The sequence below is a fragment of the Capricornis sumatraensis genome, chromosome 1, assembly GCF_032405125.1.
Source record: "Capricornis sumatraensis isolate serow.1 chromosome 1, serow.2, whole genome shotgun sequence".
In the NCBI taxonomy this organism is placed as follows: Eukaryota; Metazoa; Chordata; class Mammalia; order Artiodactyla; family Bovidae; genus Capricornis; species Capricornis sumatraensis.
Window position 1 is genome coordinate 19,437,693 of NC_091069.1, and position 26,987 is coordinate 19,464,679.

Genomic DNA, 26,987 nt, shown 5'->3' on the forward strand with positions numbered 1-26,987 from the left:
CCAGATCTTCCACACTGCGGGCAGATTCTTAACCAGCTGAGCCACAAGGGAAGCCCAAGAATACTGGAATGGGTAGCCTTTCCCTTCTCCAGGGAATCTTTCTGACCCAGGGATCAAACCCAGGTCTCCCACATTGCAGGCAGATTTCTTATGAACTGAGCTATCAAGGAAGCCCTCTACATATAATGGAATAGTATTCAGCTCTAATATGGGAGGAAATCATGTCACATGCTCCAACGTGGATGAACTTCAGGATGTTATACTAAGTGAAATAAGTGAAAGTCGCTCAGTCGTGTCCAACCCTTTGTGATCCCATGGGCTGTACAGTCCTTGGAATTCTCCAGGCCAGAATACTGGAGTGAGTTGCCATTCCCTTCTCCAGAGGATCTTCCCAATCCAGTGATCGAACCCAGGTCTCCCGCATTGCAGGTGTATTACCAGCTGAGCCACAAGGGAAGCCCAAGAATATTGGAGTGGGTAGTCTTTCCCTTTTCCAGGGGATCTTCCCAACCCGGGGATCGAACCCAGGTCTCCCGCATTGCAGGCGGATTCTTTTACCAGCTGAGCCACCAGGGAAGCCCGAAGGAGTCCATGGACCTGTCAAAGGCAACCAGAACTGGAACCCAGGCCTCCCTCCGCCAGGGCCCCGGGCTCCTTCCCTGAACCAGGCGCGGGAAGCCTGGTGCCATCTGCTTGCGGGACGGGCAGGGAGGTGGTACCAGAAGGGGCCTGGCCAGCGGCCTGAGGCAACTTGAGAGGCTTCTTCCCCCTCCTGGGCCACCGGGGCCACACTTCCTGGCAGAGAACCCGGGAGGACGCGGGGCGGTCCTCTCCCGGGCACCGCCCTACAGGCCTCTCCCACACTCTCAGGCCAGGGGCCAAAGGTTAGGAAGGCGGAGCTGGAGCTTGGCTCCGCCCCCTGCCTCGAGATCCACTCAGGGCTGCGACCCGGTCAAGACAGCAAGGGGCCGGCGTGGAGAGGGCGGAGGCGTGGCGCGGCGGGGCCAGAAGGGGGCGGGGTTAGAGTCGGGGGCGGGATCGCCGTGGGTTGGTGGGCGGGGCTAAATGGAGGGGCGGGGTCGAGCGGGGCGGGTCCTCAGGAAACTTGAGCTCGCGCCCCGCCTCCGTTCCCCGCCTCCGGGCCCCGCCTTCGCGTCCCCTTCCTTCCCGGGGCTGGCGGGCGGGCCGCGGCTATTGCAGGCGGCGGACAGGCGGCTCTGCGGACGCGCGGGCGCCTCCACCTCGCTCCCTCCCTCTCTGCCGGCTTCCTTTTGTCTTTCCGCGAGGCGATGAGCGCAGGGCCAACGCGGCGGCTTCGGGCGCACGGAGGCCCGCGCTCATAGGCACCCCTTCCCCGGCCTCGGCGCGCCAGTCCCTCTCAGCGGCCCGTGCCCGCCCCCAGCGCCGGCGGCGCGGAACTTGGGCTCGGGGAGCTCGGCAGATCGAGTCCTGCGACGGAGCAGGTAGGAAAGGGGTTGGGCTGCGGGTGGTACGGAGCGTGTGCTGCTGTCGGGCTCTCTGCGTGTGTGTGTGTGTGTGTGTGTGCTTGTGTGCGCGTGTGCCGGCGGTGATTGTGTTTTTCTGCGCTGTGGAGTTGTGGTTGACTGAGTACGGCGGTGTGTCCCTGGAATGGCGTGTCCTCGTGGGGCATCCGTGTATGCAGCTGGAATCGGCACATTTGGGGTTGCGTTTGTGGAATCGTGTCGGGGCGCAGTTGCTGGTGGGGACCGGTGCGCGGAGTGTGTATCGTGTGTGAGCGGCTGTGCGTGTCGGGGTGCGGATGGGCAAGGTGGGCGTGGGCGGACCAGACCCGAGCGCAGAGCCGCGCGGGTCCCGGCCGGCCGGCGCAGTGCGGAGCTACAGACAGAGCAGGGATCCGAGGCCGGGGGTGGGGGGTGGCTAGCCCGGGCTTCGGGGACAGCCGGGCGACCCCCACCCGGGGACAGGTCCGCGCGGCCCAAGTGAGTCGCCTGTGCGCTCTGGCCAGGGGAGGGGGCCGGCGCGGCGGCCATCTGCTCGCCCCTTCCCAGGCGGAGGGGTGGCGGGCAGAGCCCTGCGGCGGAGTTAGGAGCCGGGGCATCGCGGAGACTCGCGCTCGCGCCGCCTGTGCCCGATACGCCACCATCCCGGATCGCGGTTTTCTTATCAAATGGGGACAGTTCCCCCCTCCCTCGGGGGCTGTCTTGACGGTTAAAATGAGAAACACCGAAGCTCGCTCTCGTTCGGCCGCGTGCCGGCACACAGTAGGTGTTATGTTAACTGGATTAGCATCTCACTTTAAAAAAAATCCTTTCTTTCCCCCTTTATCTTGGGAGAGGCTCCTGTTCCACCCCCCTCCCCACCCCCCGCCCTGTGTGTCGTGTGCTTCTCCCGCCGCCCTAACTTAACCACGAAGCTCGGAGACCCGAGAAAGTTTAGGCGGCCGGCTGCGCCGTCTCCCCGCCGCTGCTTCGGGCCGGCGCCGCCTGTAAGGTGCAGGAGTGCGCAGCGCCGGGCGCCCGCCCTTTTCCAGCCGCTAAACCTGGCGCGCCCGAGTGGGGGTCCCTCTCCTGGCCGAAAGCAGAGGCTGCGGGAGTCAGGAGCCCTTTTGTTCAACAAGTGCCTACTCCTCGGGGGCGTGCGGATCTGCCATCTGGGAGCCCAGCGGTGAGAAAGTGGCACTCCCCGCAGAGACGCATCTCGGGCTCCCGGGGCATCCCTGACCAGGCCTGGTCACGCGGAAGGCTGCCCTCTTTTCCTCCCCGCCAACATCCATTACCCCCTAGAGGAGCATGATTGTCAGGATGCCGAGTCCTGCCTTGGGCGCTGACATCGAACGCCCTACGTTCTGCAACCCCCGCCCTCCAATATCCCTTCTCCCTCTGATCAGCCTTGTGCAGGAAGCTGAGGGTCTGCGTGGGACTCTTTTCTCCTAATTCCACGCCTTAATTTTTAATGTTTAGCGTCAAACCTGCTGCTCATTGAACTGCAGTGACTGTGCACGCAGCTCTAACCAGCATTCGCTTTCAGGCGGAGTCCGGCCAGCCACACCAGAGCGCTTGCTCAGATCCAGCAGGGCGAGCTGGCCAGGGCTGCTCTGCCGCCTGCCTTCTGCCATAGCCCGGAATTCCTCCCCTTCATCTCTGGTTTCTTCCTCTCAGGACCCTTCTCAGACAGGGGGGAAAAAAAGAAACACAAAACCAAAAAACAACTTTCACCAAGGGAGCAGCTGACCTCATGGTACATGTGGGTCTCAAAATGAAACGCTGGCATGGAGTGAGCAGAGGCTGCGTTTGGGTCCGGTTGCCTTTCCAAGTGTCTGATGCTCTCCTCTTGTGTTCTCAAGGAAGCTTCCGCAGGCTTCTATGACACAGGAGCAGAAACCTCTGGCTTGGTTCCTTTGGTCTGCCTTCCGTTGGGACCCAAGCCCTGAGATCTCCACAGTGATTGCAGGCCAGGGGAACCAAATAATAAGCTAATTTGTCATCCTCAGTTCGTGTCAGGAGCACACATAGAATGCAACCTGCTTTTCATGTTTCCATAAAAAGATTTTATATCCTAGAGGAGAAGAGGGCTCTTGATCTGAATCCTATTCTCATCCCCATAATCAGATTTCAACAATAATATTAAAAAAAAATCAGTCTGACTTTGTCTGCTCAGAAGACAGACCAAAAGCTGGGATTTCCCCCTCCCCCTGAGTTAAAACCAGCCTTTGTCTTAAGGAAACCAGTGTTATGGACTTAGATCTATTTCTGTTTCACTTTTGAAAGCGCCTGTAATTACTGAGCTCTTGAGGTTTTATTGGATAATGTGTTGGAAGGAAGGCCAGGGACTCTGCCTCTCACTTGCCATGGGATGTGGTGCCATGTTCTTGCCTTGGCTGCTCCATTTGTGTTCCAATTTTTGTAAGCTGGGAAGCATACGTCAATGTGTGATAATCATTTGGGAGACCTGGCTTTGGGAGTCAGATGCCCAGAAGAACAGAGATTTGCCCCAACACTAGCCAATGACCCACTCATTTTCAACAAGCCCTTCTCGAGAGAGACTCCAAGACAAATAAAAAGCTTGAACGAATTCCTTCAGGATTTCTCCTAAAGTCCCTTTCTGGCCGCAGGGCTGTGCAGAATTAGAAAAACAGAAGGTCAAGGAGTGGGGTCTCTTGGCCCACACTCCCTAGCCCCGGCCTTGCACTCACCAAGCCCCCTTTCTACCTGGAGCTTCTGTGGAGTTTCATCTGGTGCAGAGGTAGGGGTGTCATCCAGGGCTTGCAATTCCTGCCCTCAGGGCTCCTCACACATAATTTCAACATTGCCATGAAATACGATGGTGAGTGTTGGTTCATCGGAGTAGTCTGTCTTCCCCCTCCTCCAACAGACCTTCCCCCAAACTTACGATAAGAATTTGCCTTGCCCCTTTGGAAGTGGTCTGATAATCCAGGATACTAAATTAATAAGGAGCCCCAGAGTTTATTTGGCACCGGAGAGTAAGCCTCTCAGCAGCTGACATTTTATCTAGGTTGAGGATTGGGTTTGTATGAGAATTTAGCATTCCAGCAAGAACTAAACTGTGCTTGTTTGTTGCAGGTTGATGCTTCCAGTTTATGAGTTGCCAGCTCAGACTTGATGGAGGATTATGTGTGTTTTGCTAGTTTGTCAGCCCCTGATGTCATTGTGCTGGGGAAAGAGAGCCCTTGGAGGCTTAATCACGCTCTACTCTGGGACTCACCATTCTCCTGTAGTCTCGTCGGGTTCCTTGTATGTTTTCATGCCCACCCGCAAGGCTGCACATCTGTGCATCTCGTGTGGGTCTTATCCTCTTCTCTTTGGGCTCAGTTTCCAATCAGGATGACGGAGGGTAATCGTGTATGGAGACAGCAGAGCGGACTTAGGGTCTTTTGGTGCCACTTGTCCCATGGAAAAAAAACTCTCTCAAATCACTTTCCACCAAAAAGGAGAAAAAAAATGCGTTGGAATCTACTAGTGTGTATTTCATGTAACTTGAAGTAATCCATACAGTTTGACAGGTGGAACATGTATTAGGCACTGAGCAAGGTGCAAGTCTAAAGAATTTTTTAAAAAATCATCTGAAAAGCACAGTGAATCCTTTCAGAGAGCCTTACCTTGGCTGTGTCATTTCAAGTCAAATTGAATTTCAGAGGCAAAGGTTCACATCTTGGTGTTCGTGACACGTGACTAAGTAAAGACACTTTCTGAAAGGCCTCAGGTTCCCTCCCCTGCTGCATTGGGGTGGCCAAGATGCTTTCTTTTTACCTTTTCATTTTCCTTCATAGGAGCTTCCCTGGTAGCTCAGCTGGTAAAGAATCTGCCTGCAATGCAGGAGACCCTAGTTCGATTCCTGTGTTGGGAAGATCCCCTGGAGAAGGATTAGGCTACCCACTCCAGTATTCTTTTATTTTTTTTGCACTCTAGTATTCTTGCTTGGAGAAGCCCATGGACAGAGGAGTCTGGCAGGCGACAATCCATAGGGTTGCAAAGAGTCGGACATGACTGAGCAACTTTCGCTTGCTGTACTTATATTCCTTCATAATCCCAGTGCACCCCTCACCCCCACCCCCACTTGCTAATCCAGCTGCTGTGTTTTCTGGGTATTTGTTTCTTTTTATAGTTTCAGGTACAACCCAAGTTGGCAGGAAGCCAGGAGACTGGGGTGGGCCTGCCTCATTAGATGAGAAGTCTTCTTTGAGGAGCTAGTGATGGGTTTCTGACCCTTGGCTAAGAAACACTCAGGATTGTTCAACTTTTACTCCTTGGATAAAGCCGCCATGATCCTAGACGCAGGAATAAAGTTTTGAGGGATGTGTCGTTCCCCTCAGGGAAGTCTTCCCCGATTGCCAGAATACCCTGTTTTCCTAGCTAGTCTTCCCTTGCTGTGTGTCCCCTTCAGCAAGGGAGGTGTCCCCCTGGTCAGGCACCTGCTGTCACCTCGGTGAGCTCTCCACTGCTCCGACCCAATGCTGTTGCGTGTGCTTCACACTTCATTGTTGTTCAGTCGCCAAGTCGTGTCTGACTCTCTGCAACCCCATGGACTGCAGCACACCAGGCCTCCCCGTCCCTCACCATCTCCAGGAGTTTGCCCAAGTTCATGAACTTGATGCCATCCAACCATCTCGTCCTCTGTCGTCCCCTTCTCCTCCTGCCTTTGATCTTTCCCGGCATCAGAGTCGTAACCAATGAGTCAGCTTTTCACATCAGGTGGCCAAAGTATTGGAGCTTCAGCATCAGTCCTTCCAGTGAGTATTCAGGGTTGGTTTCCTTTAGGATGGACTGGTTTGAAGTGCTCTGTGCTACCACACATCACAGCAGAGCCTAGAGTCCCTCCATACCTCCCACCCCACCCTGTGTTTCTGGACCCTTCTCCCTTCTTTCTCCACCCATCTAATGGGTCAGCCCTCTGTTGCCCCATCCCTCTCCCCACCCTCATGCCTCTTCTTCCCAAGTCTCATCCCTCAGGCTGGAGCTCGGCTTGCATTCCTTTGCTACAGGCATGCTGTCCTCAGGTCAGTTTTTCAATTTCTTCATCTCCCTTTCCATCCCACCCCCTGCCCCCCCAGGTTCATTCTCTTTTTCAGTGAAAGTGAAAAGTGAAAGTGAAGTCGCTCAATCGTGTCCAACTCTTTGCAACCCCATGGACTGTAGCCCACCAGGCTCTTCCATCCATGGAATTTTTCAGGCAAGAGTACTAGAGTGGGTTGCCATTTCCTTCTCCAGGGGTTCTTCCTGACTCAGGGATTGAACTCGGGTCTCCTGCATTGCAGGCAGACGCTTTACCTATTGAGCCACCAGAGAAGCCCACTGCTAAACACCTCCTGTAGCCCTGCTCCAAGCCTGGCTCTGAAAGCTAGGCCTGGGCTTCATCCCTGTCCAGAGAGCTTGGTTGCAGTTGTGGGGTGGGGAGACCATCCAATGAGCTGGTGGAGTTGACAGGTGCCTGGAGAGTAGCTCCTGCCTTGGCCCCAGGCCTGGGGAGAAGCACTGTTTGAGCTGAAGGATGACGTATTTCTGGAGGCAGGTGGGGGCCCTGGGAGGCTGGAAGTGGGACTCCGAGGGTGAGGCAGGCCAGTGGACACGGTGTCTTCCTTCTCCTCCCACCCAGACTGGATCCACTAAATTCCTACTTCAGTCTTTAAAGATTTTTTAAATTAACAACTTTATTATTTTTTCCTTATATTTTATTTTATTTTACTTTACAATATTCTATTGGTTTTGCCATACTTCAACATGAATCCGCCACGGGTGTACATGGGTTCCCCATCTGGAACCCCCCTCCCACCTCCCTCCCCATACCATCCCTCTGGCTCATCCCAGTGCACCAGCCCCAAGCATCCTGTATCCTGCATTGAACCTGGACTGGCGATTCATTTCTTATATGATATTATACTTGTTTCTATGCCGTTCTCCCAAATCATCCCACCCTCGCCCTCTCCCACAGAGTCCAAAAGACTGTTCTATACATCTGTGTCTCTTTTGTTCTCTCCGCATACAGGGTTATTGTTACCATCTTTCTAAATTCCATATATATGCATTAGTATACTGTATTGGTGTTTTCCTTTCTGGCTTACTTCACTCTGTATAATCGGCTCCAGTCTCAGCCACCTCATTAGAATTGACTCAAATGTATTCTTTTTAATGGCTGAGTAATACTCCATTGTGTATATGTACCACAGTTTCATATCCATTCATCTGCTGATGGACATCTAGGTTGCTTCCAAGTCCTGGCTATTATAAACAGTGCTGCAAAGAACATTGGGGTACACGTGTCTCTTTCAATTCTGGTTTCCTTGGTGTGTATGCCCAGCAGTGGGATTGCTGGGTCATAAGGCAGTTGTATTTCCAGTTTTTTAAGGAATCTCCACACTGTTCTCCTACTCTTTGCAACCCCATGGACTGTAGCCCACCAGGCTCTTCCATCCATGGAATTTTTCAGGCAAGAGTACTGGAGTGGGTTGCCATTTCCTTTTCCAGGGGTTCTTCCTGACTCAGGGATTGAACTCAGGACTCCTGCATTGCAGGCAGATGCTTTACCAATTGAGCCAACTATGGAATGAGGTTCGTGACATTGTACAGGAGACAGGGATCACGATCATCCCCATGGAAAAGAAATGCAAAAAAGCAAAATGGCTGTCTGGGGAGGCCTTAAAAATAGCTGTGAAAAGAAGAGAGGCAAAAAGCAAAGGAGAAAAGGAAAGATATAAGCATCTGAATGCAGAGTTCCAGAGAATAGCAAGAAGAGATAAGAAAGCCTTCTTCAATGATCAGTGCAAAGAAATAGAGGAAAAGAACAGAATGGGAAAGACTAGCAATCTCTTCAAGAAAATTAGAGATACCAAGGGAACATTTCATGCAAAGATGGGCTCGATAAAGGACAGAAATGGTATGGACCTAACAGAAGCAGAAGATGTTAAGAAGAGGTGGCAAGAATACACAGAAGAACTCCACGACCCAGATAATCATGATGGTGTGATCACTCATCTAGAGCCAGACATCCTGGAATGGGAAGTCAAGTGGGCCTTAGGAAGCATCACTACGAACAAAGCTAGTGGAGGTGATGGAATTCCAGTTGAGCTGTTTCAAATCCTGAAAGATGATGCTGTGAAAGTGCTGCACTCAGTATGCCAGCAAATTTGGAAAACTCAGCAGTGGCCACAGGACTGGAAAAGGTCAGTTTTCATTCCAATTCCAAAGAAAGGCAATGCAAAAGAATGCTCCAACTACCACACAGTTGCACGCATCTCACACACTAGTAAAGTAATGCTCAAAATTCTCCAAGCCAGGCTTCAGCAATGCGTGAACCGTGAACTTCCAGATGTTCAAGCTGGTTTTAGAAAAGGCAGAGGAACCAGAGATCAAATTGCCAGCATCTGCTGGATCATGGAAAAAGCAAGAGAGTTCCAGAAATACATCTATTTCTGCCTTATTGACTATGCCAAAGCCTTTGACTGTGTGGATCACAATAAACTGTGGAAAATTCTGAGAGAGATGGGAATACCAGACCACCTAACCTTCCTCTTGAGAAACCTGTATGTAGGTCAGGAAGCAACAGTTAGAACTGGACATGGAACAACAGACTGGTTGCAAATAGGAAAAGGAGTACGTCAAGGCTGTATATTGTCACCCTGCTTATTTAACTTTTATGCAGAGTACATCATGAGAAACGCTGGACTGGAAGAAACACAAACTGCAATCAAGATTGCTGGGAGAAATATCAATCACCTCAGATATGCAGATGACACCACCCTTATGGCAGAAAGTGAAGAGGAACTTAAAAGCCTCTTGATAAAAGTGAAAGAGGAGAGTGAAAAAGTTGGCTTAAAGCTCAACATTCAGAAAACTAAGATCATGGCATCCAGTCCCATCACTTCATGGGAAATAGATGGGGAAACAGTAGAAACAGTGTCAGACTTTATTTTGGGGGGCTCCAAAATCACTGCAGATGGTGACTGCAGCCATGAAATTAAAAGACGCTTACTCCTTGGAAGAAAAGTGATGACCAACCTGGATAGTGTATTGAAAATCAGAGACATTACTTTGCCAACTAAGGTCCGTCTAGTCAAGGCTATGGTTTTTCCTATGGTCATGTATGGATGTGAGAGTTGGACTGTGAAGAAAGCTGAGCACCGAAGAATTGATGCTTTTGAAGTGTGGTGTTGGAGAAGACTCTTGAGAGTCCCTTGGACTGCAAGGAGGTCCAACCAGTCCATTCTGAAGGAGATCAGCCCTGGGATTTCTTTGGAGGGAATGATGCTGAAGCTGAAACTCCAGTACTTTGGGCACCTCATGTGAAGAGTTGACTCATTGGAAAAGACTCTGATGCTGGGAGGGATTGGGGGCAGGAGCAGAAGGGGACGACCAAGGATGAGATGGCTGAATGGCATCACTGACTCGATGGACGTGAGTCTGAGTGAACTCCGAGAGTTGATGATGGAGAGGGAGGCCTGGCGTGCTGCGATTCATGGGGTCGCAAAGAGTCGGACACGACTGAGCGACTGAACTGAACTGAACTGAACTGATAATGAATGATGTTGAGCATCTTTTCATGTGTTTGTTAGCCGTCTGTATGTCTTCTTTGGAGAAATGTCTATTTAGTTCTTTGGCATGTTTTCTGATTAGGTCGTTTATTTTTCTGGAATTGAGCTGCAGGAGTTGCTTGTATATTTTTGAGATTAGTTGTTTGTCAGTTGCTTCATTTGCTATTATTTTCTCCCATTCTGAAGACTGTCTTTTCACCTTGCTTATAATTTCTTTTGTTGTGCAGAAGCTTTTAATTTTAATTAGGTCCCATTTGTTTATTTTTGCTTTTATTTCCAATATTCTGGGAGGTGGGTCATAGAGGATCCTGCTGTGATTTATGTTGGAGAGTGTTTGCCTATGTTCTCCTCTAAGAGTTTTATAGTTTCTGGTCTTACGTTTAGATCTTTAATCCATTTTGAGTTTATTTTTGTGTGTGATGTTAGAGAGCGTTCTAGTTTCATTCTTTTACAAGTGGTTGACCAGTTTTCCCAGCACCACTTGTTAAAGAGATTGTCTTTTCTCCCTTGTATATTCTTGCCTCCTTTGTCAAAGATAAGGTGTCCATAGATGCATGGGTTTATCTCTGGGCTTTCTATTTTGTTCCATTGATCTCTATTTCTCTCTTTGTTCCAGTACCATACTGTCTTGATGACTGTGGCTTTGTAGTAGAGCCTGAAGTCAGACAGGTTGATTCCTGCAGTTGCATTCTTCTTTCTCAAGATTGCTCTGGCTATTCGAGGTTTTTGTATTTCCATACTAATTGTGAAATTATTTGTTCTAGCTCTGTGAAAAATACCGTTGGTAGCTTGATAGGGATTGCATTGAATCTATAGATTGCTTTGGGTAGTATACTCATTTTCACTATATTGATTCTTCCGATCCATGAACATGGTATATTTCTCCATCTATTAGTGTCCTCTTTGATTTCCTTCACCAGTGTTTTATAGTTTTCTATATATAGGTAGTTATTAAAAAGTTTATTGAGGTGTAATTTACATACCGTAAAGTGTACCCATTTAAACTGTATTGTTCGATGGGACTTCCCCAGTGGTCCAGTGGTTAGGACTCCATGCTTTCACTGCCAAGGGCAAAGATTTACTCCCTGTTTGGGGAACTAGAGCATATTGGGCACTTAATGACCTGGGGAGTTCCTCTTTTGGTATCCTATCATTATGCCTTTTCATACTGTTCATGGGGTTCTCAAGGCAAGAATACTGAAGTGGCTTGCCATTCCCTTCTCCAGTGGACCACATTCTGTCAGACCTCTCCACCATAACCCACCCAACCAGGCATGGCTTGGTTTCATTGAGTTAGACAAGGCTGTGGTCCTAGTGTGATTAGATTGACTAGTTTTCTGTGAGTATGGTTTCAGTGTGTCTGCCCTCTGATGCCCTCTTGCAACACCTACCATCTTACTTGTGTTTCTCTTACCTTGGGCATGGGGTATCTCTTCATGGCTGCTCCATCAAAGCACAGCCGCTGCTCCTTACCTTGGACGAGGGGTCTCTCCTTACTGCTGCCGTTCCTGACCTTCAATGTGGGATAGCTCCTCTAGGCCCTCCTGTGCCTGTGCAGCCACTGCTCCTCGGGTTGCTCCTCCCAGCCACCGGCCCTGGCCTTGGCCGTGGGTGGCTCCTCCCAGCTGCCGCCAGAAAGAATGAAGGGATGGAGCCAAAGCAAAAACAATACCCAGTTGTGGATGTGACTGGTGATAGAAGCAAGATCCAATGTTGTAAAGAGCAATATTGCATAGGAACCTGGAATGTCAGGTCCATGAATCAAGGCAAATTGGAAGTGGTCAAACAAGAGATGGCAAGGGTGAATGTTGACATTTTAGGAATCAGTGAACTAAAATGGACTGGAATGGGTGAATTTAACTCAGATGACCATTATATCTACTACTGCAGGCAGGAATCCCTGAGAAGAAATGGAGTAGCCATCATGGTCAACAAAAGAGTCTGAAATGCAGTACTTGGATGCAATCTCAAAAACAACAGAATGATCTCTGTTCATCTCCAAGGAAAACCATTCAATATCACAGTTATCCAAGTCTATGCCCCAACCAGTAACGCTGAAGAAACTGAAGTTGAACGGTTTTATGAAGACCTACAAGACCCTTTAGAACTAACACCCAAAAAAGATGTCCTTTTCATTATAGGGGACTGGAATGCAAAAGCAGGAAGTCAAGAAACACCTGGAGTAACAGGCAAATTTGGCTTTGGAATGCGGAATGAAGCAGGGCAAAGACTATAATAGAGTTTGCCAAGAAAATGCACTGGTCATAGCAAACACCCTCTTCCAACAACACAAGAGAAGACTCTACACATGGACATCACCAGATGGTCAACACCAAAATCAGATTGATTATATTCTTTGCAACCAAAGATGGAGAAGCTCTATACAGTCGACAAAAACAAGACCAGGAGCTGACTGTGGCTCAGATCATGAACTCGTTATTGCCAAATTCAGACTCAAATTGAAGAAAGTAGGGAAAACCGCTAGACCATTCAGGTATGACCTAAATCAAATCCCTTATGATTATACAGTGGAAGTGAGGAATAGATTTAAGGGCCTAGATCTGATAGATAGAGTGCCTGATGAACTATGGAATGAGGTTCGTGACATTGTACAGGAGACAGGGATCACGATCATCCCCATGGAAAAGAAATGCAAAAAAGCAAAATGGCTGTCTGGGGAGGCCTTAAAAAATAGCTGTGAAAAGAAGAGAGGCGAAAAGCAAAGGAGAAAAGGAAAGATATAAGCATCTGAATGCAGAGTTCCAGAGAATAGCAAGAAGAGATAAGAAAGCCTTCTTCAGCGATCAATGCAAAGAAATAGAGGGAAACAACAGAATGGGAAAGACTAGCAATCTCTTCAAGAAAATTAGAGATACCAAGGGAACATTTCATGCAAAGATGGGCTCGATAAAGGACAGAAATGGTATGGACCTAACAGAAGCAGAAGATGTTAAGAAGAGGTGGCAAGAATACACAGAAGAACTCCACGACCCAGATAATCATGATGGTGTGATCACTCATCTAGAGCCAGACATCCTGGAATGGGAAGTCAAGTGGGCCTTAGGAAGCATCACTACGAACAAAGCTAGTGGAGGTGATGGAATTCCAGTTGAGCTGTTTCAAATCCTGAAAGATGATGCTGTGAAAGTGCTGCACTCAGTATGCCAGCAAATTTGGAAAACTCAGCAGTGGCCACAGGACTGGAAAAGGTCAGTTTTCATTCCAATTCCAAAGAAAGGCAATGCAAAAGAATGCTCCAACTACCGCACAGTTGCACGCATCTCACACGCTAGTAAAGTAATGCTCAAAATTCTCCAAGCCAGGCTTTAGCAATGCGTGAACCGTGAACTTCCAGATGTTCAAGCTGGTTTTAGAAAAGGCAGAGGAACCAGAGATCAAATTGCCTACATCCGCTGGACCATGGAAAAGCAAGAGAGTTCCAGAAAAACATCTATTTCTGCTTTATTGACTATGCCAAAGCCTTTGACTGTGTGGATCACAATAAACTGTGGAAAATTCTGAGAGAGATGGGAATACCAGACCGCCTAACCTTCCTCTTGAGAAACCTGTATGTAGGTCAGGAACAACAGACTGGTTGCAAATAGGAAAAGGAGTACGTCAAGGCTGTATATTGTCACCCTGCTTATTTAACTTTTATGCAGAGTACATCATGAGAAACGCTGGACTGGAAGAAACACAAACTGGAATCAAGATTGCCGGGAGAAACATCAATCACCTCAGATATGCAGATGACACCACCCTTATGGCAGAAAGTGAAGAGGAGTTAAAAAGCCTCTTGATGAAAGTGAAAGAGGAGAGTGAAAAAGTTGGCTTAAAGCTCAACATTCAGAAAACTAAGATCATGGCATCCAGTCCCATCACTTCATGGGAAATAGATGGGGAAACAGTAGAAACAGTGTCAGACTTTATTTTGGGGGGCTCCAAAATCACTGCAGATGGTGACTGCAGCCATGAAATTAAAAGATGCTTACTCCTTAGAAGAAAAGTGATGACCAACCTAGATAGTATATTCAAAAGCAGAGACATTACTTTGCCAACTAAGGTCCGTCTAGTCAAGGCTATGGTTTTTCCTATGGTCATGTATGGATGTGAGAGTTGGACTGTGAAGAAAGCTGAGCACCGAAGAATTGATGCTTTTGAAGTGTGGTGTTGGAGAAGACTCTTGAGAGTCCCTTGGACTGCAAGAGATCCAACCAGTCCATTCTGAAGGAGATCAACCCTGGGTTTTTTGGGAAGGAATGATGCTAAAGCTGAAGCTCCAGTACTTTGGCCACCTCAAGCGAAGAGTTGACTCTTTGGAAAAGACTCTGATGCTGGGAGGGATTGGGGGCAGGAGCAGAAGGGGACGACCAAGGATGAGATGGCTGAATGGCATCACTGACTCGATGGACGTGAGTCTGAGTGAACTCCGGGAGATGGTGATGGACAGGGAGGCCTGGCGTGCTGCGATTCATGGGGTCGCAAAGAGTCGGACACGACTGAGTGACTGAACTGTACTGAACTGGGAATCTAGAGAACCCCTAAGCCTCACTGCACAGCCAAAAATCGTGTATTATTTGATACTTTTAAGTAAACTTACAGAGTTGTGCAATGGCTACCACAACCCAGTTTTAGAATGTTTCCCTTGCCCGGAAGGCTCCCTCATGCCCACAAGCTGTCACTCCCTGTTCCCACCCCTGGCCCCGGGCAGTCATCTTCTGGCTTTCTGTCTCTTGATTTGCCTTTTCTTCCCTGCTGGCTTGAGGGCCTCTTCCGGGAGGCCTTCTTGGAGTCTTCCAATTAGAATTGGCTTCTGATGGAGCCAGTGCTCTCTCCCTGGGAGTTGGCAAGCTCTTGGAAGGAGCCTCAGGTCTCACTGGCCCCTTGTCTGTCACCTAGCACCTGGGAGGCCCAGAGCATGTTGACTGGCCTAAATGAAGTTGCCTCCCTTAAGTTTCTTGTGTGAACTCCTGAGTATCCAGCAAGGAATTGGAATTTAAAGTACAGGGTGGCCTTCCCTAGTTTGTCCAGTGGTTACGAATCTGCCCTCCAATGCAGAGAATGCTGGTTTGATCCCTGGTCTGGGAAGATCGCCCCTGCGGCGGGCCACTAAGGCCACAAGCCACAACTACTGAGCCAGCGTGCCGCAATTGCTGAAGCCCGTGTGCTCTAGAGCCTGTGCTGTGCTGTAGGAGAAGCCATTGCAATGAGACTAGAGAGCAGCCTCCACTCTCTACAACTACAGAAAGGCCACCTTTCCACGCTGTGCACAGCAATGAAGACCCAGTGCAGCCAATAGGAAGTAAATAAACATAAATATTAAAAAAAAAATACAGCATGTGTCATTGTGGTGTGAGGCCCTGCTACACTGGATTAGTTCAGCAGGTATGTGTGAGGCAAGTGGGATCAAACCCATTTTTTGAAATGAAAATGTGGAGGGAGAATGTCCAAATCAGAAAATAGAGGAACCAAGAATTATTTTCTTTTCCATGCATATTTGCTAGTTAGGGGCTGCCCTGCAGTTTTTCCTGCCATCGCCTCTCAAGCAATGTAAACTCCTTCATGCCTGGTTCACAGCTGACCAGGTAGGAGTGACTCAATGTAAGTGTGAGACACGCAGAGAGGTCTCTTGGTCTGTAGATGGAGGGAGGCCCTGGGGGAGGGAGGGAATACTTGCATTTTCACGCCTTGTGCGTTTCAGAAGTTTCTTCTTGCATCATTTTTGTTCTCTGAGGGAAGGAGCAGAAGAAGGAAACTTCATTTTACAGGTGGGCAGCCCGAGACACGGAAACTGTGCACCCAGTGTGTATGGGTCCACGTGGGCCTGGTGTGTAGACCCCCAGGTCACAAGTGGTCTTGCTCCCCCACTGATGCAGAGAACTTTCACAGTGGACAGTGGCGGTGTCTTGTTTCTTCTTGAGAGATCAGGGCTGTTGCAGGAATATACCAGGGAAAGACCAGGGATGGGGTCAGGTGGTGGGGTCGGGGTGGGGTCAGATGGAAAGACCAGGGATGGGGTCAGGTGGATGGGGGTTCTGGTCTGTCTCTGCTCTGTGGTTTATTAGCCAAGTGAGGCTTTCTGAGCCTGAACTTACTCAGGAACAAGAAGGGGTTCTGGGCCTCCCATCAGACAATCTCATGAAGCCTGGATATAGAAGACCTGTTGCGTTGGGCTGGTCACCTGTCTGCAGAAATGGAGGAGGCTGCAGTTCTTCCTTGGCACTGCGGATTTCTTTCCAAATTTGGTTTCATTAGGCACATTTTGACCCAGACTGAGGTCACCAGGCATGTGATGTGAGAGCCTGTGAATGTGTGTGGAAGGGAGCTGGGTGTGCGGGGTGGGAGGGGTGTCATGATTTGGTGTTTGGGGAGCTGCCACGTTGGATTGTCCCAGATTGCATCTTCTGTAGAGTCTCTCAAGGTCCCTGATGCAGCCACAGTGACCCTGAACTTGAAGGGCTGTGGGTTCTTCTGCAGCCATTAGGAGACACAACCCACCCTCCCAATTCTTTTCCCCCTGGGGCGCTTGGAAAGCATTTATTAGTTCGGACAGGTGGGTGGGGATGGGCTGAAGGGGACTGCTGGCAATGTGGGCAGGACTGTGGTTCCAAGCAGCCATGGGTATGGATCACAGCGCCGTTTTCCCTCCATCAGCAAAATGCTCAGGTCTCTGCTTCCTTCCTGTGCTTTAACAGGACTTTTCCAGAAAACAGAATTGACGGCAGCTCCCCACCCTTCCCTGTCACTTCCATCCTCTCTCCTCTCTGCTCTGTAATCTACTTTTGGAGGAAGTGAGAACCTCTCCGAATCAATTGCCTGCGTTTCTAGAGAATTGAGAACCTCTCCGAATCAATCGCCTGGGTTTCAAGATGATTGTGACAACATCGTGCAATTTTCTGTATTTACCAGTGTGGATGAGTTGTAGTGGGGTGGGAGGCGGTGTCCCCCGAGGGGAAGGGGGACAGGACTGGCGGTAGGCTCGCCCTCTCTGTCCCTCCCAGCCCTCCCCAGAGCGTGGGGTGATGGCAGGAGCCAGGCTTTATTAAAGATCCTTCAGTGACCGGGGTTAGTGCCACCACTGGTGACGCAGCCTGGGCAGCCTGGCACAGCATCCAGGTGTGGAGGGCAGGACGTAGTGGCTGCTCCGGCTCATTTGGGGGTCTTTCTTCCTCCCGGTAAGTAAAGGCACAGGCAGGCCTGGGACAGATGCTGAGGCCCCCGCTCTCTTGCTGGCCAAAACTTAGGCTTTCTTTTTCTCTGGGGATTGCATCTTCCTCTTCTTTCTCTCTAAAGACAGGATAAAGGATTGTGGCTTTTTATTAGCATATGTTCTCGGCAATTCGCTATTACCTGACCTAAAAACAATATGGCCTGGCTGATCGTTCTCAGAGCTAGCTGTAAAGTGAAAACTTAGGCATTTGGGAATTATTTCAGCATTGGTGGGAGTAGGGGAGGGGAAAGTGTGGTACAGGTAAGGGATTCCAGGTTCTCTGGACCGAGGACACTCAAGCAGGGTCAAGGTCTCACTGTGTCCCCCCCGACTCATAGCTCCTTCCTCCATGTGTTGTCCTGGGCCAGTTGTCGGCTCTCTAGTTCAATCACATTATCCTTATCCTCATCATCACCATCATGATCACTAGCATCACTATAACTATCATCATTACCCAATCTCAGCATTGCTTCCCAGCTTTTGGCTGCTGCAGCTCCTAGCCTGTTTCTGCTATATTAGCTGTTCTTTGGGGGATGCCCCCTCCTATTAGGGGGTTAATGAAGAGAGTTACGACAGGATGGTAGGTACAGAGCCCCCGAATGGGTGGATGATGAAATGTTACTCTGAAAGTGGCCTCGGAGAATAACTATTCGGGACGATGCTTAGAAAGATCTCATCTGTGATGATTAATTTTGCGTGTCAGATTAAATTTTATTTTTAAATTTTATGTGACAAGGCTAAGAGATGCCCAGGTAGCTGGTAAAACATTATGTATGGGTATGTCTGTGAGGGTGTCTCTGAAAGAAATTAGCGTTTGATTCAGTAGATGGAGTAAAGACGATGGTCCTCAGCAATGTGGGGAGGCGTCAGCTAATCCACTGAGGGCCTGAGTAGAACAGAAAGACGGAGGAAGGAAGAACTGGCTCTTTCTCTTGAGCTAGCATGTGTATCTTCTCCTGTCCTTGGACTTCAGTGTTCTTGGTTCTTGGGCCTTTGAACTTGAACTGCTGTCTGGCTTGTACATGGCAGAGTCTAGGACTTCTTGGCCTCAAACCGTGTAAGCCAATTTCTATAATGAATTAATCTATACATGTTTAGAGAGTAGTCTCCCCTCATCATTGACTTCCCTGGTGACTCAGATGGTAAAGTGTCTGCCTACAATGCGGGAGACCTGAGTTCGATCCCTGGGTTGGGAAGATTCCCTGGAGAAGGAAATGGCAACCCACTCCAGTACTCTTGCCTGGAAAATTCCATGGGTGGAGGAGCCTAGTAGGCTTCAGCCCATGGGGTTGCAAAGAGTCGGACACAACTGAGTGACTTTACTTTGTTTCTCCCCTCATCTGTGGTTTCACTTTTTACGGTTTTAATTACCCATGCTCAACTGTGGCCCAAAAATGTTAAGTGGAAAATTCTAGACAGGCACAATTCCCAAGTTTTGCATTTCGTGGTATTCTAAGTGGCATAAGGAAATCTCACACTGTCCCACTCTGTCCCCCTGGGATTCCCTGGGTCAGTGATCCAGGACCAACCACAGCAGATGACCCTCCTCCTGACACATTAACAGGTCAGTAGGAGCCTAACGTGACATCTCAGTGTCTATGTCATTCAGTCACTTTATCTCGTGTAGGCATTTTATCATCGCATGTCATCACAGGAAGGATGAGTACAGTATAAGACAATATTTTGACAGAGAAAGAGAGATCGTATTTACATAACTTTTATTCCAGTGAATTGTTATAATTGTTATATGTTATTATTAGTTATTGTTGTTTATCTCTTACTGCACCTAATTTATAAATTAAACTTTATCATAGGGGTATTTGTATAGGAAAAAAATATAGCATATATAAGGTTCAGTACTGACTGCAGTTTTAGGCATCCACTCGAGGTCTTGGAATGTATCCCTCTCTGATAAGGGGGACTAGTGTATGTGTGTGTACATACACACACACGTATGTGTGTGCGTGCACAAGATATAAGATGTATGCTTATCTGTCTAACTGGAAGGCCCTGGCTGATTCACCCCTCATTCTTTTAGGCCCAGTGGGGAGCCAGTGTCACCCTTGCCCCTCTTGGGAGGACAGCTCAGGCTCCCAGGTGTGTTCTCCAGGTCCTTTGCTGATGAGCATCTCCAGGGCCTGACCTCGAAGATTGAGTACCGAGCTGTCTGCCTCTCCCCGGGCAGTGGGCCTCTTTGCAGGCCAGGACCTGTGGGTTTCTTCTCCATGGCGCCCCCGTTCCTGGCACTGAGCCTGGGACACAGTGGATGTCCAGATGTGTGGCTGAACCATCATCCTCTTCTCTCAATTGTAGGGTGGTGAGTGAATTGAATTATTTAAAACAGCACTTTGGCTAAGGGGCCTGCTTGGCAGGCCTGAATGTGTGATTGGTGCACTAATGCTGCTTTCTGTGCGGTCGCTGGTGGCGAGTGTTTTACACTTTCATGAAAACTACAGGACAGAGGTCTGAAAGGCACTCCGGCTTCGTGGGCTGGTGGAGAGAAACACCGGCCCACCCCCACCCCCACCCCTGCCCGCCCATCCTGTTATTGTCTGGCTTTCACTTGGTGTGAGAGGTTTTTCCTCTCCAGATCTCAGTTTCCTCATTTGTCAAAGCAGCTCGGGGCTAGATAGCCTCTAACTTCTCTGCCCACTCTACAAACCAGGAAAAAATGCTTAAAAATGTAAACATGAGGGACTTCCCTGACGGTCAAGTGGTTAAGACTCTTCACTTCCACTGCAGGGGATATTGTTTGATCTCTGATCAGGGAACTAAGATCCCACATGTCTCAGGACATACGCCCAACTAGAGAGGCCCACACATTACAAGGAAGAGTCAGCCCCCTCCACACAGACAAATAAAAACCTCTTAGGAAACAGATGCAACTGCTATGTGAGGAGCTGGCATTACCATTCAGAGAGACTGAGAATATGGAAGAACACAACCAGCTCTAGTTTGGAGCACAAACTAGAAGGAAGGGGTCGGGCAGAAGGTACTGGGATTAGGGAGAGGACTTGTATTTCATCCATCCATCCAACCATCCATCCATCCATTCAAGGCCTTTTTATAACTTCCTGTGCCCAGGATGGTGCCATGTGTTAAGGAAACTGAGATTAAGAAGACAAGGACTCCTGGTACCAAGGAGGAGCCTGATTTCAGCGGGGTATTTGCTGTGGGAGCACGGAAGAAGGTTGGTGATTGAGCTGAGATCTTAGGGTCTAGATCTGCGCCTTTCTTGGAAACTGTTTACAATTCTTTTAAGAGGACACGCTGGCAAGAAAAGCCAGTTAGAGGCTGTAGATGTTGCCCTCCTGGGTGTAATGGGGCACTTCTATTTTTTTCTGGGAGGTCATGCCACTCACGATCTAAGAAACTGGTGAACTGAGCTTCATATTTTGACTAACTGTGAACCAGAGAGATGTCAGAAGTAGGGAGTCTTGTAGAAGACAAGTGACTGTATTATTTTCAGATGAGAGTGTATGTACTGATGTAAATTCTTGACTGGCTTTCACCTCAGATTGGTCTTTTTAATGAGTTACAGAGAATTCTTTGAAATGAGCACATTTCTGATAGTAAGCTAGTAGGTGTTTGCTAAAGGGGTTGAAAACAAGCAATTTAAATGTGTCGTCTAAATACAGGGCTGGAAAGCAAGATGTAGAACTGTGCAGACAACTTCATTCCCATTATGTTTAGGAGGGGAGAAAAGATCAGAGAAAATGGAAGGGAAGGAAATATGCTGAACTGTTAACAGCAGGTGAGTCTGGCAGGATTGTGTGTGCATGCGTGCCCAGTCGCTCAGTCATGTCCAGCGTTTTGTGACCCCATGGACTGTAGCCTGCCAGGTTCTTCTGTCCATTGAACTTCCCAGGCAAGAATACTGGAGGCCATTTCCTCCTCCAGGGGCTCTTCCCGACCCAGGGATCGAACCTGTGTCCCCTGCAATGGCAAGCAGGTTCTTTACCACTGAGCCACCTGGGAAGCTCCATGGGATCATGAGTTTCTCTTTTCTTTTTTTGTGTGTTGCTCTACATTCTAAAATTTCACCCATGGGCCTATATTTGTTTTGCAATTGGGAGAAAAAAAAAAAGGTTTTAAAAAGGAGCCTCAAGAAGGCATTCCTCTGATAATCTTGTTTATCCTCTTAATTTACTTAGCAAAGTTTCTTTTTATAGTCAGACTGGCTGGAACCCATAAATTCCATACTTGTGATGATTTGAATTAATGGAAATTTATCATACTACATTATTAGAATTTGTTAATCTCATCTAAATGCAATACTGAGTAACTCTATTAACTTGGATATAAAAAAATCATTCCAAGTCTCCAAAGGAATTCACCATTTCAACATGGCAGGGGTAGAGTTTGTATATGATCTAGCAGGTGCTGCTTGAATCTGGGTGTTCACTTTGTGTCTTGACCTGGATGGAGGCTTTGAGCATCCTGCTGTGTTGACGCTGGGTGTTTTAATGAGGTTTTAATGAGGTGGTTTGATGTCCTCAGACCTACCTGTCCCCGCTTTTCCTTCTCTGTTTTCATCACCGAGTGCTCATGCAATGGCCTTCTTCCAGGAATAATCTCCTTTACTATTCGTCTCTCATGCTGTTGTTTTTCAGCTCCTGTTTTTGAAAATAACTCTTTTGGTACCCCATCTGGGCTCTTCCTTCCTGACTCCTCCCAAATGGAACTACTGGTCTTCAGCTGTGAATTGAAGGACTCCCAGGGATGGTCTTGCCCCCTGCCCCCTGCCTTTGCTGCTCCAGCCTTGGATTTGGGTTGATGTTGGGTTGGCTTGATTTGACCTTGGGCTCTCATTGGATTGACTGTCTTTACTTATGGGCTGGAGTAGGGCCATCTTAGTACTTCTTAGGGCCATGCCTGACTTTCAGTGGCGTCCCTCCAAAAGGCTTCTTAGGCTGTTATTCCCATCATTTTTCAGGGGTTTAATCTGTCTGAGTCCAGGATATTGAGTCAGCAGTGGAAAGTTATGAAGGCGAAGCCAGCCATCAGAGAAATTGGCTAATATAAGATTAATTTCAGAGTGAATGAAGGGGAGGGATGCTTGGGGGCTGGGCTATCTCTCTAGGCAAATAATATTGCTATAAAATGTGAGAAATCAGAGGCTGCCTCTGCTACTCGCTTAGTGCCAGCTTATAGTTTCTTGGATAATCTAGTGCCCATATTTATGATCTTGAGAAAAAATATAATTGCCAGCAAAATTACATGCACATCTGGTTAATTATTTCAGAATACTCACCATGAGGAAATCATATTTTAAAAAAATTAGTCTGGCTCCTGTGTTCTGAAATTGTTATTTTTGAAAGCCAGTTGTCAGGTTATTGTGTCATTCCACAAGGCGGCAGGAAGGAAGCTCTCCTGTCACTGGAAACAGGTAGGTTACCATGGAGACTGGGTGTGTCCCACTGGTTTCCTGGGTATCTCATTTGTCCTAGAGAAGGAATAAACCTCACTTTCTGTGATATTCCTGAAATTGTGTTTGTGAATTAAATTTTTCTAAACAAAGGTCCGATGTTTTATTGACTTACCAGGGGATTGCTGACATAATTTTGCCCTTCGTTCTGTTTGCTTAATTTGTAATGCTGTATAACCCTTCTTTTCCTATTGAGATGCTTAAAATGCACTGAAGGAACACACATCCTGAAACAGCAACTGGAAAAAAAATCTTTTAATAAAGCTAAGAATGCTCTCTTCTGTGCGAATGTGATTGCCCCTGACAGTTGAACAAATTAGTTTGATAATTCTGTGTCATAAGCCAAGCTGGGGGATACACTGATAAGCAAGATGGTGGTGGGCCTGCCCTTGTGCAGCTTATATTAAGGTTGTGACCCAAGGCAACCGGAAGCCAAGGGGGGCCCTGGTCTGAGCTGCCCTGGTTTATATTGTCAGCCGCTGCCAAACCAGGGGCCTTGAACCCTGCTCACTGTCCCACAGGGTGAGGGGGCTGGGCCTTGTTGGAGGGATGACATAGCTGCTGACTTGTTTGAGCTGTTTTTATTCACGAGCATTTTCCAGAATGTGCAACAGTGCTTTATCAGTCTGCTTATCATAATTTTATACATGAAAAAATTCTATTCATGCCTAGTCTTGGGTCTCTCTCCATCTAACAGTTTCTAAAGGCAATCGCTTGATGGTTAACTGTGTAGAAAGCTCCTTGTACCCCCTGGGTCTTGTCAAAAACCTGGCAGTTTCCTTCCTTGCTTCATCCCATTCGGCTTCAGCATTCTCTGATCTCACAAAAACAGAGCACCCTGCCCCTGTCCCAGCATCAGCAGCTGGAGGCCCATGGTGAGCATCCCAACCTCTCTCTCCCACCCTGTGCTTCTTTGCAGTCATTTCCTCAGCAGAGGCACATCCTCTCTTATCCTTCCCTTCTGCAGGTTGGTAATGAGCACAGGCCTCCTGCAGCCCCACCGCTGGACAGCCCATTTTGCACAAGCTCCTTAACTGATTGGGACCTTGACTGGGATTGTCAGAACCTGAAGAGGCTGCACCTGGTCATGGAACAGAGTTGGTGACTCTGCTGGGTGTCGGTGAGGCTGAGAAAGTGGCAGACTCCACTCTCTGTGTGTGCTGTGATTTGAACAGAGATCTCGGTCTCATAGCCTCAGAGGATGCTGTGATCTGAACAGAGAAACAGGCCCCACATGCCTTGGGCTTAGGGACATCCTGCCTAGTTGAGCTCCAATTTGAAAGGAACTGGAGATGTCTCTTCCTGATCCTGCCTTGACTTCCTTCCCATCTAATGGATAGGGAACAGAGTCATTCTTTTCAAAGGAAAAAAAGCCACCTCTATCACTCTGTCTCAGTCCTGTTCTCCTCCCTGAGGCTCAAACACCACCCATCTTCACCTTCTTCATGCAGGTCCCCTTTGGGTCTGCCAGGCATTGCCCCAGAACATTTGTTGCCTCATCTATGAAATGGGAAGTATAGAACCTCCCTCTTAGGATTGTTGTAAAAATAGCCATTACATTTCTTATAAACTCCAAATTGCTGTATAAATGTAAGGACTGTCACCATCATCATCACCATCACCATAATCATCATCACCACCATCACCATCACTATTACCATCACCATCATCATCACCACCATCACCATTACCATCATCATCATCACCATTACCACCATCATCATCATCACCACCATTACCACCATCATCATCACCACCATCACCATTACCACCATCATCATCACCATTACCACCATCATCATCATCACCACCATTACCACCATCATCATCACCACCATCACCATTACCACCATCATCATCACTGTCATCATCACCACCATCACTGTCACCATCATCACCATTACCACCATCACCATCATCACCACCATTACCACCATCATCATCACCACCATCACCATTACCACCATCATCATCACTGTCATCATCACCACCATCACTGTCACCATCATCACCATTATCACCATCACCATCATCACCACTACCACCATCATCATCACCACCGTCACCATTATCACCATCATCATCACCACCATCACCACCACCACCATCACCATTACCACCATCATCATCATCACCATCATCATCACCATTACCACCATCATCATCACCATCACCATCACTGTTACCATCACCATCATCATCACCACATCACAATCATCATCACCACCATTACCATTACCACCATCATCATCACCACCATCATCATCACCACATCACCATTATCACCATCATCATCATCACCACCGTCACCATTACCACCATCACCATCATCATCATCACCATTACCACCATTATCATCACCACCATCATCGCCATCATCATCACCACCATCATCATCACCATGTCACCGTTATCACCATCATCATCACCACCATCACCATCATCATCATTACCAACCTTTTTATTCACATCCTGCTGCCCCTGACACATGATTGCCTAAAAGAGCAGGGTCTTTCTGGCTCCCTCTGTGGAATTTGAATTCCCAGTCTTTCTCATGTGGGATTAACTTGTGGTTTTCATTTTCCACCTGCAAGATGTTAGTCCATAGAAGAGAGCTGGGGAATGTACTGTCCGAGCCTCACAATGGACGTGGAAATCTGTATCTGCTCCTCCATCCTTCTGGAACATTGGATCTGCTCTGTCTTTGCTCCTGTCCTCTGCTGGGCAGGGGAGTGACTGGCTGTTTGTGTGCTGGGCAGCCTGGGAACTTACTGCTCAGATTAAAGATATTTAATGAAATATGGGCAGTCAGCTTGGCTCAGGTCAGATCATATATGAGCAAGCAACTCCCCTTAAACCTACTCCTGGATTACAGCCAGCTGTGTGGTCCACCTTTGTCCATGACAGAGGGGTGGGATGGGGACTTGGTAGAAAACTCTCAGGGACATTGTTCTTTATTCTTCTTTTTGAAAGGGACTTTCTTCATATCTGGCCTCCTTGCTAAGGGAGCTGGTGCTAGGGTTTGGGGTTATGATTCTCGATGCTACCATTTGAGGAGAGGAACACTTGCTACACCCTTCTGCTTGCCCCTTGTACCCCCCGAGATTGCCTTCACAACTCCCAGCCTTGCTCAGGGGTTGCCTTCTCCAAGAAGCTCCCTGGGCCTGCTCAGGCATCTGCTCTTCCTGGGGCACTGCTGCTCTGGCTCACACAGCCACACCATATGCAAAACTCTGGTCCTGGCCAGTCACCTCCCAGCCTGGGGCTCCTAAGGGCAGGAACCATGTACCGAGTAGTCTCCCTTGAAGCAGAGACTGGGCTTGGGGAGAATCCCTAGGTTGGGAAAAGTGCTCTCTCACGAGCCGACCCTCATTCATTCATTCACATAGCTCCCAATGTGTGCCGGACTCTACACTAGAGAATATCCAGTGGGAATCCTGCACTCTCAGGGTTTATGTTTCTAGCTGGACACAAGAAGCAGTAAACTAAAGTTTACTTTATATGTAAACTATATGTAAACTTTCAATATGTAGCATAATACTGTAATACTGTAGTACATGGTATAATATGCATGCTAGGTTGCTTCAGAAATGTCCAACTCTCTGCAACCCTATGGACTGTAGCCCACCAGGCTCCTCTGTCCATGGGATTCTCCAGGCAAGAATTCTGGAGCGGGTTGACATTTCCTCCTCCAGGGGATTTTCCCAGGGATTGAACCCGCGTCTCTTATGTTTATTGCATTGGTAGGTGGGTTCTTTACCACTAGCACCACCCGGTAAGCGCAGAGGATAATATAGTATATACATAAAATATGGTGATTTAGTATAATATAGTGATAATAGAAGATGTGGGGGGGAACAAAGGGGGAATTCCTTGGCAGTCCAGTGGTTAGGACTCTGGGCATTTAGTGCTGGGGACGCAGGTTCGATCCCCAGGGGAACTAACATCCCAAGCCATATGGTACAGCCAAAAAGAAGAAAAAGAAGGAGGTGTGGAGTGAAGGGCCAGAGGTATTATATGAGGGATGGTGAGAAATGAAATGTTAAGTAGAGTGATCAGAGAAAGCCTAATGAGAAGGTGACATTTGAGCAAAGACTAGAAAAGATGAGGGAGCTGGTCATGTGGAAGCTGAGCAGGGTGGCAGGCACAGCGAATAGCGAATATGAGGGCCCCTGTGCTCAAAGACTGGACAACGAAAGGCGCCACCTTCCAGCCAGGAGAACCCAGGGAGTTTTGGCCAGTGAGATGAGTTCAAGGCCATTGGCTTGTGCTTCTATCCCCGCTCCCTTCCTGAATAAACAGCCAGAGTCCCAAGACAGGAAGCT

At 48.3% G+C, this 26,987-nt stretch overlaps 1 protein-coding gene across 1 annotated transcript in view; it reads left to right on the forward strand.

Annotated features, from left to right (window-relative positions):
• The first annotated feature begins 1,229 nt into the window (after nucleotides 1–1,229).
• Nucleotides 1,230–26,987, forward strand: part of HPCAL1 (hippocalcin like 1) — a 124,366-nt gene continuing 98,608 nt past the window's right edge. The window contains exon 1 of the mRNA XM_068965524.1: nucleotides 1,230–1,463. The gene's annotated coding sequence lies outside the window, so the exon portion shown is untranslated. The remainder of the gene's footprint in view (nucleotides 1,464–26,987) is intronic.